At 68.1% G+C, this 10,233-nt stretch overlaps 1 long non-coding RNA gene across 1 annotated transcript in view; it reads right to left on the reverse strand.

Moving 5' to 3' along the window:
• Positions 1-1,541: 1,541 nt before the first annotated feature.
• LOC144955060 (uncharacterized) overlaps positions 1,542-10,233 on the reverse strand; it is a 17,451-nt gene continuing 8,759 nt past the window's right edge. The window contains exon 3 of the long non-coding RNA XR_013641485.1: positions 1,542-1,565. This is a non-coding gene — a long non-coding RNA (uncharacterized LOC144955060). The remainder of the gene's footprint in view (positions 1,566-10,233) is intronic.

Below are 10,233 nucleotides of genomic sequence, written 5' to 3' on the forward strand. Positions count from 1 at the left end.
CCCACCCACCCACCCACTCACCCACCCACCCACCCACTCACTCACTCACTCACTCACCCACCCACTCACCCACCCACCCACTCACCCACCCACCCACCCACTCACCCACCCACTCACTCACTCACCCACCCACTCACTCACCCACCCACCCACCCACTCACCCACCCACCCACCCACTCACCCACCCACTCACCCACCCACCCACCCACCCACTCACCCACCCACCCACTCACCCACTCACCCACCCACCCACCCACTCACTCACCCACCCACCCACTCACCCACCCACCCACCCACTCACCCACCCACCCACCCACCCACTATCTCACTCACCCACTCACCCACCCACTCACCCACCCACCCACTCACCCACCCACCAACTCACTCACCCACCCACTCACCCACCCACTCACCCACCCACCCACCCACCCACTCACCCACCCACCCACCCACCCACCCACTCACCCACCCACCCACCCACTCACCCACCCACCCACCCACTCACCCACCCACCCACCCACTCACCCACCTACCCACTCACCCACCCACCCACTCACCCACCCACCCACCCACCCACCCACTCACCCACCCACCCACTAACTCACCCACCCACCCACCCACTAACTCACCCACCCACTCACCCACCCACTCACCCACCCACCCACCCACTCACTCACCCACCCACCCACTCACCCACCCACCCACTCACCCACCCACCCACTCACCCACCCACCCACCCACTATCTCACTCACCCACTCACCCACCCACCCACCCACCCACTCACCCACCCACCCACTCACCCACCCACCAACTCACTCACCCACCAACTCACCCACCCACTCACCCACCCACCCACCCACTCACCCACCTACCCACTCACCCACCCACCCACCCACTCACCCACCCACCCACCCACCCACCCACTCACCCACCCACCCACTAACTCACCCACCCACTCACCCACCCACCCACCCACTCACCCACCCACCCACTCACCCACTCACCCACCCACCCACCCACCCACTCACTCACCCACCCACCCACTCACCCACCCACCCACCCACTCACCCACCCACCCACCCACTCACCCACCCACCCACCCACTCACCCACCCACCCACCCACCCACCCACTATCTCACTCACCCACTCACCCACCCACCCACCCACCCACTCACCCACCCACCCACTCACCCACCCACCAACTCACTCACCCACTCACCCACCCACCCACCCACTCACCCACCCACCCACCCACCCACTCACCCACCCACTCACCCACCCACCCACCCACCCACTCACCCACCCACCCACCCACCCACCCACCCACCCACCTACCCACTCACCCACCCACCCACCCACCCACCCACTCACCCACTCACCCACCCACCCACCCACCAACTCACCCACCCACCCACTCACCCACCCACCCACCCACCCACCCACTCACCCACCCACCCACCCACCCACCCACTCACCCACCCACCCACCCACCCACCCACCCACCCACCCACTCACCCACCCACCCACCCACTAACTCACCATCTCTCATCACCGTGGTGGTCTCTGTGGAGAGAAAAGAGAGAAAAATTGTTAATGGTGAGAAAGAGAGAGAGGGGGGAGAGAGTGGGGAGAGAGTGGGGAGAGAGTGGGGGGAGAGTGGGGGGAGAGTGGGGGGAGAGGGAGGGGGGAGAGTGGGGAGAGAGTGGGGAGAGAGTGGGGAGAGAGTGGGAGGAGAGTGGGGGGAGAGTGGGGGGAGGGGGGAGAGTGGGGGGAGAGTGGGGAGAGAGTGGGAGGAGAGAGTGGGGGAGAGTGGGGGGAGAGTGGGGGGAGGGGGGAGAGTGGGGGGAGAGTGGGGAGAGAGTGGGAGGAGAGAGTGGGAGGAGAGAGTGGAGAGAGGGGGGAGAGTGGGGGGAGAGTGGGGGGAGAGTGGGGGGAGAGTGGGGGGAGGGAGGGGGGAGAGTGGGGGGAGAGTGGGGGGAGAGTGGGGGGAGAGTGGGGGGAGAGTGGGAGGAGAAAGTGGGGGAAAGTGGGGGGAGAGTGGGGGGAGGGGGGAGAGTGGGGGGAGAGTGGGGAGAGAGTGGGAGGAGAGAGTGGGGGAGAGTGGGGGGAGAGTGGGGGGAGGGGGGAGAGTGGGGGGAGAGTGGGGAGAGAGTGGGAGGAGAGAGTGGGGGAGAGTGGGGGGAGAGTGGAAGGAGGGGGGAGAGTGGGGGGAGAGTGGGGAGAGAGTGGGAGGAGAGAGTGGGAGGAGAGAGTGGAGAGAGGGGGGAGAGTGGGGGGAGAGTGGGGGGAGAGTGGGGGGAGAGTGGGGGGAGAGTGGGGGGAGGGAGGGGGGAGAGTGGGGGGAGAGTGGGGGGAGAGTGGGAGGAGAGAGTGGGGGAGAGTGGGGGGAAAGTGGGGGGAAAGTGGGGGGAGGGGGGAGAGTGGGGGGAGAGTGGGGAGAGAGTGGGAGGAGAGAGTGGGGGAGAGTGGGGGGAGAGTGGGGGGAGGGGGGAGGGGGGAGAGTGGGGGGAGAGTGGGGAGAGAGTGGGAGGAGAGAGTGGGGGAGAGTGGGGGGAGAGTGGGGGGAGGGGGGAGAGTGGGGAGAGAGTGGGGAGAGAGTGGGAGGAAAGAGTGGGGGAGAGAGTGGAGAGAGGGGGGAGAGTGGGGGGAGAGTGGGGGGAGAGTGGGGGGAGAGTGGGGGAAGAGTGGGGGGAGGGAGGGGGGAGAGTGGGGGGAGAGTGGGGGGAAAGTGGGGGGAGAGTGGGGGGAGAGGGAGGGGGGAGAGTGGGGGGAGAGTGGGGGGAGGGGGGAGAGTGGGGGGAGAGTGTGGGGGAGAGTGGGGGGAGAGGGAGGGGGGAGAGTGGGGGGAGAGTGGGGGGAGGGGGGAGAGTGGGGGGAGAGTGGGGAGAGAGTGGGAGGAGAGAGTGGGGGAGAGTGGGGGGAGAGTGGGGGAGGGGGGAGAGTGGGGGGAGAGTGGGGAGAGAGTGGGAGGAGAGAGTGGGAGGAGAGAGTGGAGAGAGGGGGGAGAGTGGGGGGAGAGTGGGGGGAGAGTGGGGGGAGAGTGGGGGGAGAGTGGGGGGAGGGAGGGGGGAGAGTGGGGGGAGAGTGGGGGGAGAGTGGGGGGAGAGTGGGAGGAGAGAGTGGGGGAGAGTGGGGGGAGAGTGGGGGGAGGGGGGAGAGTGGAGGGAGAGTGGGGAGAGAGTGGGAGGAGAGAGTGGGGGAGAGTGGGGGGAGAGTGGGGGGAGGGGGGAGAGTGGGGGGAGAGTGGGGAGAGAGTGGGAGGAGAGAGTGGGGGAGAGTGGGGGGAGAGTGGGGGGAGGGGGGAGAGTGGGGGGAGAGTGGGGAGAGAGTGGGAGGAGAGAGTGGGAGGAGAGAGTGGAGAGAGGGGGGAGAGTGGGGGGAGAGTGGGGGGAGAGTGGGGGGAGAGTGGGGGGAGAGTGGGGGGAGGGAGGGGGGAGAGTGGGGGGAGAGTGGGGGGAGAGTGGGGGGATAGTGGGAGGAGAGAGTGGGGGAGAGTGGGGGGAGAGTGGGGGGAGGGGGGAGAGTGGGGGGAGAGTGGGGAGAGAGTGGGAGGAGAGAGTGGGGGAGAGTGGGGGGAGAGTGGGGGGAGGGGGGAGAGTGGGGGGAGAGTGGGAGGAGAGAGTGGGAGGAGAGAGTGGAGAGAGGGGGGAGAGTGGGGGGAGAGTGGGGGGAGAGTGGGGGGAGGGAGGGGGGAGAGTGGGGGGAGAGTGGGGGGAAAGTGGGGGGAGAGTGGGGGGAGAGGGAGGGGGGAGAGTGGGGGGAGAGTGGGGGGAGGGGGGGAGAGTGGGGGGAGAGTGGGGAGAGAGTGGGAGGAGAGAGTGGGGGGAAAGTGGGGGGAGAGTGGGGGGAGAGGGAGGGGGGAGAGTGGGGGGAGAGTGGGGGGAGAGTGGGGGGAGAGTGGGGGGAGGGAGGGGGGAGAGTGGGGGGAGAGTGGGGGGAAAGTGGGGGGAAAGTGGGGGGAGAGGGAGGGGGGGAGAGTGGGGGGAGAGTGGAGGGAGAGTGGGGGGGAAAGTGGGGGGAGAGGTGGGGGGAGAGGAAGGGGGGAGAGTGGAGAGAGTGGAGAGAGAGTGGGGACAGTGGGGAGAGAGTGGGGAGAGTGGGGGGAGAGTGGGGGGGAAAGTGGGGGGAAAGTGGGGGGAGAGTGGGGGGAGAGGGAGGGGGGAGAGTGGGGGGAGAGTGGGAGGAGAGAGTGGAGAGAGGGGGGAGAGTGGGGGGAGAGTGGGGGGAGAGGGAGGGGGGAGAGAGTGGGGGGAGAGTGGGGGGAGAGTGGGGGGAGAGTGGGGGGAGGGAGGGGGGAGAGTGGGGGGAGAGTGGGGGGAAAGTGGGGGGAGAGTGGGGGGAGAGGGAGGGGGGAGAGTGGGGGGAGAGTGGGGGGAGAGGGAGGGGGGAGAGTGGAGAGAGTGGGGAGAGAGTGGGGAGAGTGGGGGGAGAGTGGGGGGAAAGTGGGGGGAGAGGGAGGGGGGAGAGTGGGGGGAAAGTGGGGAGAGAGTGGGGAGAGAGTGGGGGGAGAGTGGGGGGAGAGTGGGGGGAGAGAGTGGGGGGAGAGTGGAGAGAGTGGAGAGAGAGTAGGCAGAGTGGGGAGAGAGGGGGGGGGGAGAGTGGGGGGAGAGTGGGGAGAGAGAGTGGGGGGAGAGTGGGGAGAGAGTGGGGGGAGAGTGGGGAGAGAGAGTGGGGGGAGAGTGGGGGGAGAGAGTGGGAGGAGAGGTGGAGAGAGTGGGGGGGGGAGAGTGGGGGGAGAGTGGGGGGAGAGTGGGGGGAGGGAGGGGGGAGAGAGTGGGGAGAGTGGGGGGGGGGAAGTGGGGGGAGAGTGGGGGGAGAGTGGGGGGAAAGTGGGGGGAGAGTGGGGGGAGAGGGAGCGGGGAGAGTGGGGGGAGAGTGGAGGGAGAGTGGGAGGAGAGTGGGGGGAAAGTGGGGGAGAGTGGGGGGAGAGGGAGGGGGGAGAGTGGAGAGAGTGGGGAGAGAGTGGGGAGAGTGGGGGGAGAGTGGGGGGAAAGTGGGGGGAGAGTGGGGGGAGAGGGAGGGGGGAGAGTGGGGGGAAGTGGGGAGAGAGTGGGGAGAGAGTGGGGGGAGAGGCAGGGGGGAGAGTGGAGAGAGTGGAGAGAGAGTGGGGAGAGTGGGGAGAGAGTGGGGGGAGAGTGGGGAGAGAGAGTGGGGGGAGAGTGGGGGGAGAGTGGGGGGAGAGTGGGGGGAGAGTGGGGGGAGAGTGGGGGGAGAGGGAGGGGGGAGAGTGGAGAGAGTGGGGAGAGAGTGGGGAGAGTGGGGGGAGAGTGGGGGGAAAGTGGGGGGAGAGTGGGGGAGAGGGAGGGGGGGAGAGTGGGGGGAAAGTGGGGAGAGAGTGGGGAGAGAGGTGGGGAGAGAGTGGGGGGAGAGTGGGGGGAGAGTGGGGGGAGAGGGAGGGGGGAGAGTGGAGAGAGTGGAGAGAGAGTGGGGAGAGTGGGGAGAGAGTGGGGGGAGAGTGGGGGGAGAGTGGGGAGAGAGAGTGGGGGGAGAGTGGGGGGAGAGTGGGGGGAGAGAGTGGGGAGATAGTGGGGAGAGGGAGAAGAGGGGGGGGGAGAGGGGGGGGAGAGTGGAGAGAGTGGGGAGAGTGGGGAGAGAGTGGGGGGAGAGTGGGGGGAGAGTGGGGAGAGAGAGTGGGGGGAGAGTGGGGGGAGAGTGGGGGGAGAGAGTGGGGAGATAGTGGGGAGAGGGAGAAGAGGGGGGGGAGAGGGGGGGGGGGAGAGGGGGGGAGCCAGAGGTGGGAGACAATTGCGGGAGAGAGAGGGGGGAGAAGTGGGGGGGGGGGGGGAAGAGTGGGGGGAGAGTGGGGGGAGAGGGAGGGGAGAGAGTGGAGAGAGTGGGGAGAGAGTGGGGAGAGGGAGAAGAGGGAGGGGAAGAGGGGGGGAGAGAGTGGGGAGAGAGTGGGGGGAGAGGGAGGGGAGAGAGTGGGGGGAGAGAGTGGGGGGAGAGGGAGGGGGGAGAGTGGAGAGAGTGGGGAGATAGTGGGGAGAGGGAGAAGAGGGGGGGGAGAGGGGGGGGGAGAGTGGAGAGAGTGGGGAGATAGTGGGGAGAGGGAGAAGAGGGGGGGGGGAGAGGGGGGAGAGAGTGGGGAGAGAGTGGGGGGAGAGGGAGGGGAGAGAGTGGGGGAGAGTGGGGGGAGAGGGAGGGGGGAGAGTGGAGAGAGTGGGGAGATAGTGGGGAGAGGGAGAAGAGGGGGGGGGAGAGGGGGGGGGAGAGTGGAGAGAGTGGGGAGATAGTGGGGAGAGGGAGAAGAGGGGGGGGGAGAGGGGGGAGAGAGTGGGGAGAGAGTGGGGGGGAGAGGGAGGGGAGAGAGTGGGGGGGAGAGTGGGGGGAGAGGGAGGGGGGAGAGTGGAGAGAGTGGGGAGATAGTGGGGAGAGGGAGAAGAGGGGGGGGGAGAGGGGGGGGGGAGAGTGGAGAGAGTGGGGAGATAGTGGGGAGAGGGAGAAGAGGGGGGGGAGAGGGGGGGGGGGAGAGGGGGGGGGTAGAGGGGGGAGAGAGTGGGGAGAGAGTGGGGGGAGAGAATAGAGAGAGTGGTGAGAGTGGGGAGAGTGGGGAGAGAGTGGGGGGAGAGGGAGGGGAGAGAGTGGGGAGAGAGTGGGGGGAGAGGGGGGGGGAGAGTGGAGAGAGTGGGGGAGATAGTGGGGAGAGGGAGAAGAGGGGGGGGGAGAGGGGGGAGAGAGTGGGGAGAGAGTGGGGGGGAGAGTGGGGGGGAGAGGGAGGGGGGAGAGTGGAGAGAGTGGGGAGATAGTGGGGAGAGGGAGAAGAGGGGGGGGGGGAGAGGGGGGGGGAGAGTGGAGAGAGTGGGGAGATAGTGGGGAGAGGGAGAAGAGGGGGGGGGAGAGGGGGGGGGGAGAGGGGGGGGGGGTAGAGGGGGGAGAGAGTGGGGAGAGAGTGGGGGGAGAGAATAGAGAGAGTGGTGAGAGTGGGGAGAGTGGGGAGAGAGTGGGGGGAGAGGGAGGGGAGAGAGTGGGGGGAGAGTGGGGGGAGAGGGAGGGGGGAGAGTGGAGAGAGTGGGGAGAGAGTGGGGAGAGGGAGAAGAGGGGGGGGGGAGAGGGGGGAGAGAGTGGGGAGAGAGTGGGGGGGAGAGGGGAGGGGGGAGAGTGGAGAGAGTGGGGAGAGAGTGGGGAGAGTGGGGGGAGAGTGGGGGGAGAGGGAGGGGAGAGAGTGGGGGGAGAGGGAGGGGGGAGAGGGAGGGGAGAGAGTGGGGAGAGAGTGGGGGGAGAGGGAGGGGGGAGAGTGGAGAGAGTGGGGAGAGAGTGGGGAGAGGGAGAAGAGGGAGGGGAAGAGGGGGGATGAGAGTGGGGAGAGAGTGGGGGGAGAGGGAGGGGAGAGAGTGGGGGGAGAGTGGGGGGAGAGGGAGGGGGAGAGTGTGGGGGAGAGAGTGGGGAGATAGTGGGGAGAGGGAGAAGAGGGGGGGGGAGAGGGGGGGGGGAGAGAGGGGGGGGGGGGTAGAGGGGGGAGAGAGTGGGGGGAGAGAATAGAGAGAGTGGTGAGAGTGGGGGGAGAGTGGGGAGAGAGTGGAGGGAGAGTGGGGGGAGAGAGTGGTGAGAGTGGGGGGAGAGTGGGGAGAGAGTGGGGGGGAGAGAGTGGTGAGAGTGGGGGGAGTGTCGGGGGGGAGAGTGGGGGGAGAGAGTGGGGAGAGAGTGGGGAGAGTGGGGGGGAGAGAATAGAGAGAGTGGTGAGAGTGGGGGGAGAGTGGGGGGAGAGTGGGGGGGAGAGTGGGGAGAGTGGGGAGAGGGGGGGAGCCAGAGGTGGGAGACAATTGCGGGAGAGAGAGGGGGGAGAAGTGGGGGGGGGGGGGAAGAGTGGGGGGAGAGTGGGGGGAGAGTGGGGGGAGAGAATAGAGAGAGTGGTGAGAGTGGGGAGAGAGTGGGGGGAGAGTGGGGGGGAGAGTGGGGAGAGTGGAGAGAGAGTGGGGAGAGTGGGGGGAGAGTGGGAGGAGAGTGGGGGAGAGTGGAGAGAGAGTGGTGAGAGTGGGGGGAGAGTGGGGGGAGAGTGGGGAGAGTGGAGAGAGAGTGGGGAGAGTGGGGGGGAGAGTGGGGGGAGAGTGGGGAGAGTGGAGAGAGAGTGGGGAGAGTGGGGAGAGAGTGGGGAGAGAGAGGGGGGAGAGAGTGGGGAGAGAGTGGGGGGAGAGGGGGGAGAGAGTGGGGAGAGAGTGGGGGAGAGTGGGGAGAGTGGGGAGAGAGTGGGGGGAGAGGGGGGGAGAGAGTGGGGAGAGAGTGGGGGGAGAGAGGGGGGAGAGAGTGGGGAGAGAGTGGGGGGAGAGAGGGGGGAGAGAGGGGGAGAGAGTGGGGAGAGAGAGTGGGGGAGAGTGGGGGGAGAGAGGGGGGAGAGAGTGGGGAGAGAGTGGGGGGAGAGAGGGGGGAGAGAGTGGGGAGAGAGTGGGGGGGAGAGTGGGGGGAGGGGAGGGGGGAGAGTGGGGGGGAGAGTGGGGGGGAGAGTGGGGGGAGAGGGAGGGGGGAGAGTGGGGGGAGAGTGGGGGGAGAGTGGGGGGAGTGGGGGGGGAGACAATTGGGGGAAAGTGGGGGGAGAGTGGGGGGAGAGGGAGGGGGAGAGTGGAGAGAGTGGGGAGAAAGTGGGGAGAGTGGGGGGGAGAGTGGGGGGAAAGTGGGGGGAGAGTGGGGGGAGAGGGAGGGGGGAGAGTGTGGGGGGAAGTGGGGAGAGAGTGGGGAGAGAGTGGGGAGAGAGTGGGGGGTGAGTGGGGGGAGAGTGGGGGGAGAGTGGGGGGAGAGTGGGGAGAGAGTGGGGGGAGAGAGTGGGGAGAGGGAGGAGAGGGGGGGGGAGAGTGGAGAGAGTGGGGAGATAGTGGGGAGAGGGAGAGGGGGGAGGGGGAGAGGGGGGGGGGAGAGAGGGGAGAGAGTGGGGGGAGAGAGTGGGGGGAGAGAGTGGGGGGAGAGAGTGGGGGGAGTGTGGGGGGAGAGAATAGAGAGAGTGGTGAGAGTGGGGAGAGTGGGGAGAGTGGGGAGAGGGGGGGGAGCCAGAGGTGGGAGACAATTGCGGGAGAGAGAGGGGGGAGAAGTGGGGGGGGAAGAGTGGGGGGAGAGTGGGGGGAGAGTGGGGGGAGAGAATAGAGAGAGTGGTGAGAGTGGGGGGAGAGTGGGGAGAGGGGGGGAGCCAGAGGTGGGAGACAATTGCGGGAGAGAGAGGGGGGAGAAGTGGGGGGGGGGGGAAGAGTGGGGGGAGAGTGGGGGGAGAGTGGGGGGAGAGAATAGAGAGAGTGGTGAGAGTGGGGGAGAGAGTGGGGGGAGAGTGGGGGGAGAGAATAGAGAGAGTGGTGAGAGTGGGGAGAGTGGGGAGAGTGGGGAGAGTGGGGAGAGGGGGGGGAGCCAGAGGTGGGAGACAATTGCCGGAGAGAGAGGGGGGAGAAGTGGGGGGGGGGGGAAGAGTGGGGGGAGAGTGGGGGGAGAGTGGGGGGAGAGAATAGAGAGAGTGGTGAGAGTGGGGGGAGAGTGGGGAGAGGGGGGAGCCAGAGGTGGGAGACAATTGGGGGAGAGAGAGGGGGGAGAAGTGGGGGGGGGGAAGAGTGGGGGGAGAGTGGGGGGAGAGAATAGAGAGAGTGGTGAGAGTGGGGGGAGAGTGGGGAGAGGGGGGGAGCCAGAGGTGGGAGACAATTGCGGGAGAGAGAGGGGGGAGAAGTGGGGGGGGGGGGGGGGAAGAGTGGGGGGAGAGTGGGGGGAGAGAATAGAGAGAGTGGTGAGAGTTGGGGGGAGAGTGGGGAGAGGGGGGGAGCCAGAGGTGGGAGACAATTGGGGGAGAGAGAGGGGGGAAAAGTGGGGGGGGGGGAAGAGTGGGGGGAGTGGGGGGGGAGACAATTGGGGGAGAGAGAGGGGGGAGAAGTGGGGGGGGGGAAGAGTGGGGGGAGTGGGGGGGGAGACAATTGGGGGAGAGTGGGGGGAGAGAGGGGGGAGGGAGGGGGGGGGAGAGATCAATAGAGACGGGGTCTAAATTCATGAGTAAAATAAACAGAGTGAGAGAGAGAGAGAGTGCGACAGAGCGAGACTCCCCTCCCTCTCCCCTCCCTCTCCCCCCTCTCTCATCCCCCTCTCATCCCCCCCTCTCTCATCCCCCTCTCATCCCCCTCTCTCTCATCCCTCTCTCTCATCCCCCTCTCATCCCTCTCTCTCTCATCCCCCTCTCTCTCAGAGTGAGTGAGAGAGTGAGCGAGCGAGAGAGCGAGTGAGAGGGCGAGAGAGTGGGTGAGTGAGCGAGAGAGTGAGCGAGAGAGTGAGCGAG

Source organism: Lampetra fluviatilis, unplaced genomic scaffold (assembly GCF_964198595.1).
Source record: "Lampetra fluviatilis unplaced genomic scaffold, kcLamFluv1.1 SCAFFOLD_783, whole genome shotgun sequence".
NCBI lineage: Eukaryota > Metazoa > Chordata > Hyperoartia > Petromyzontiformes > Petromyzontidae > Lampetra > Lampetra fluviatilis.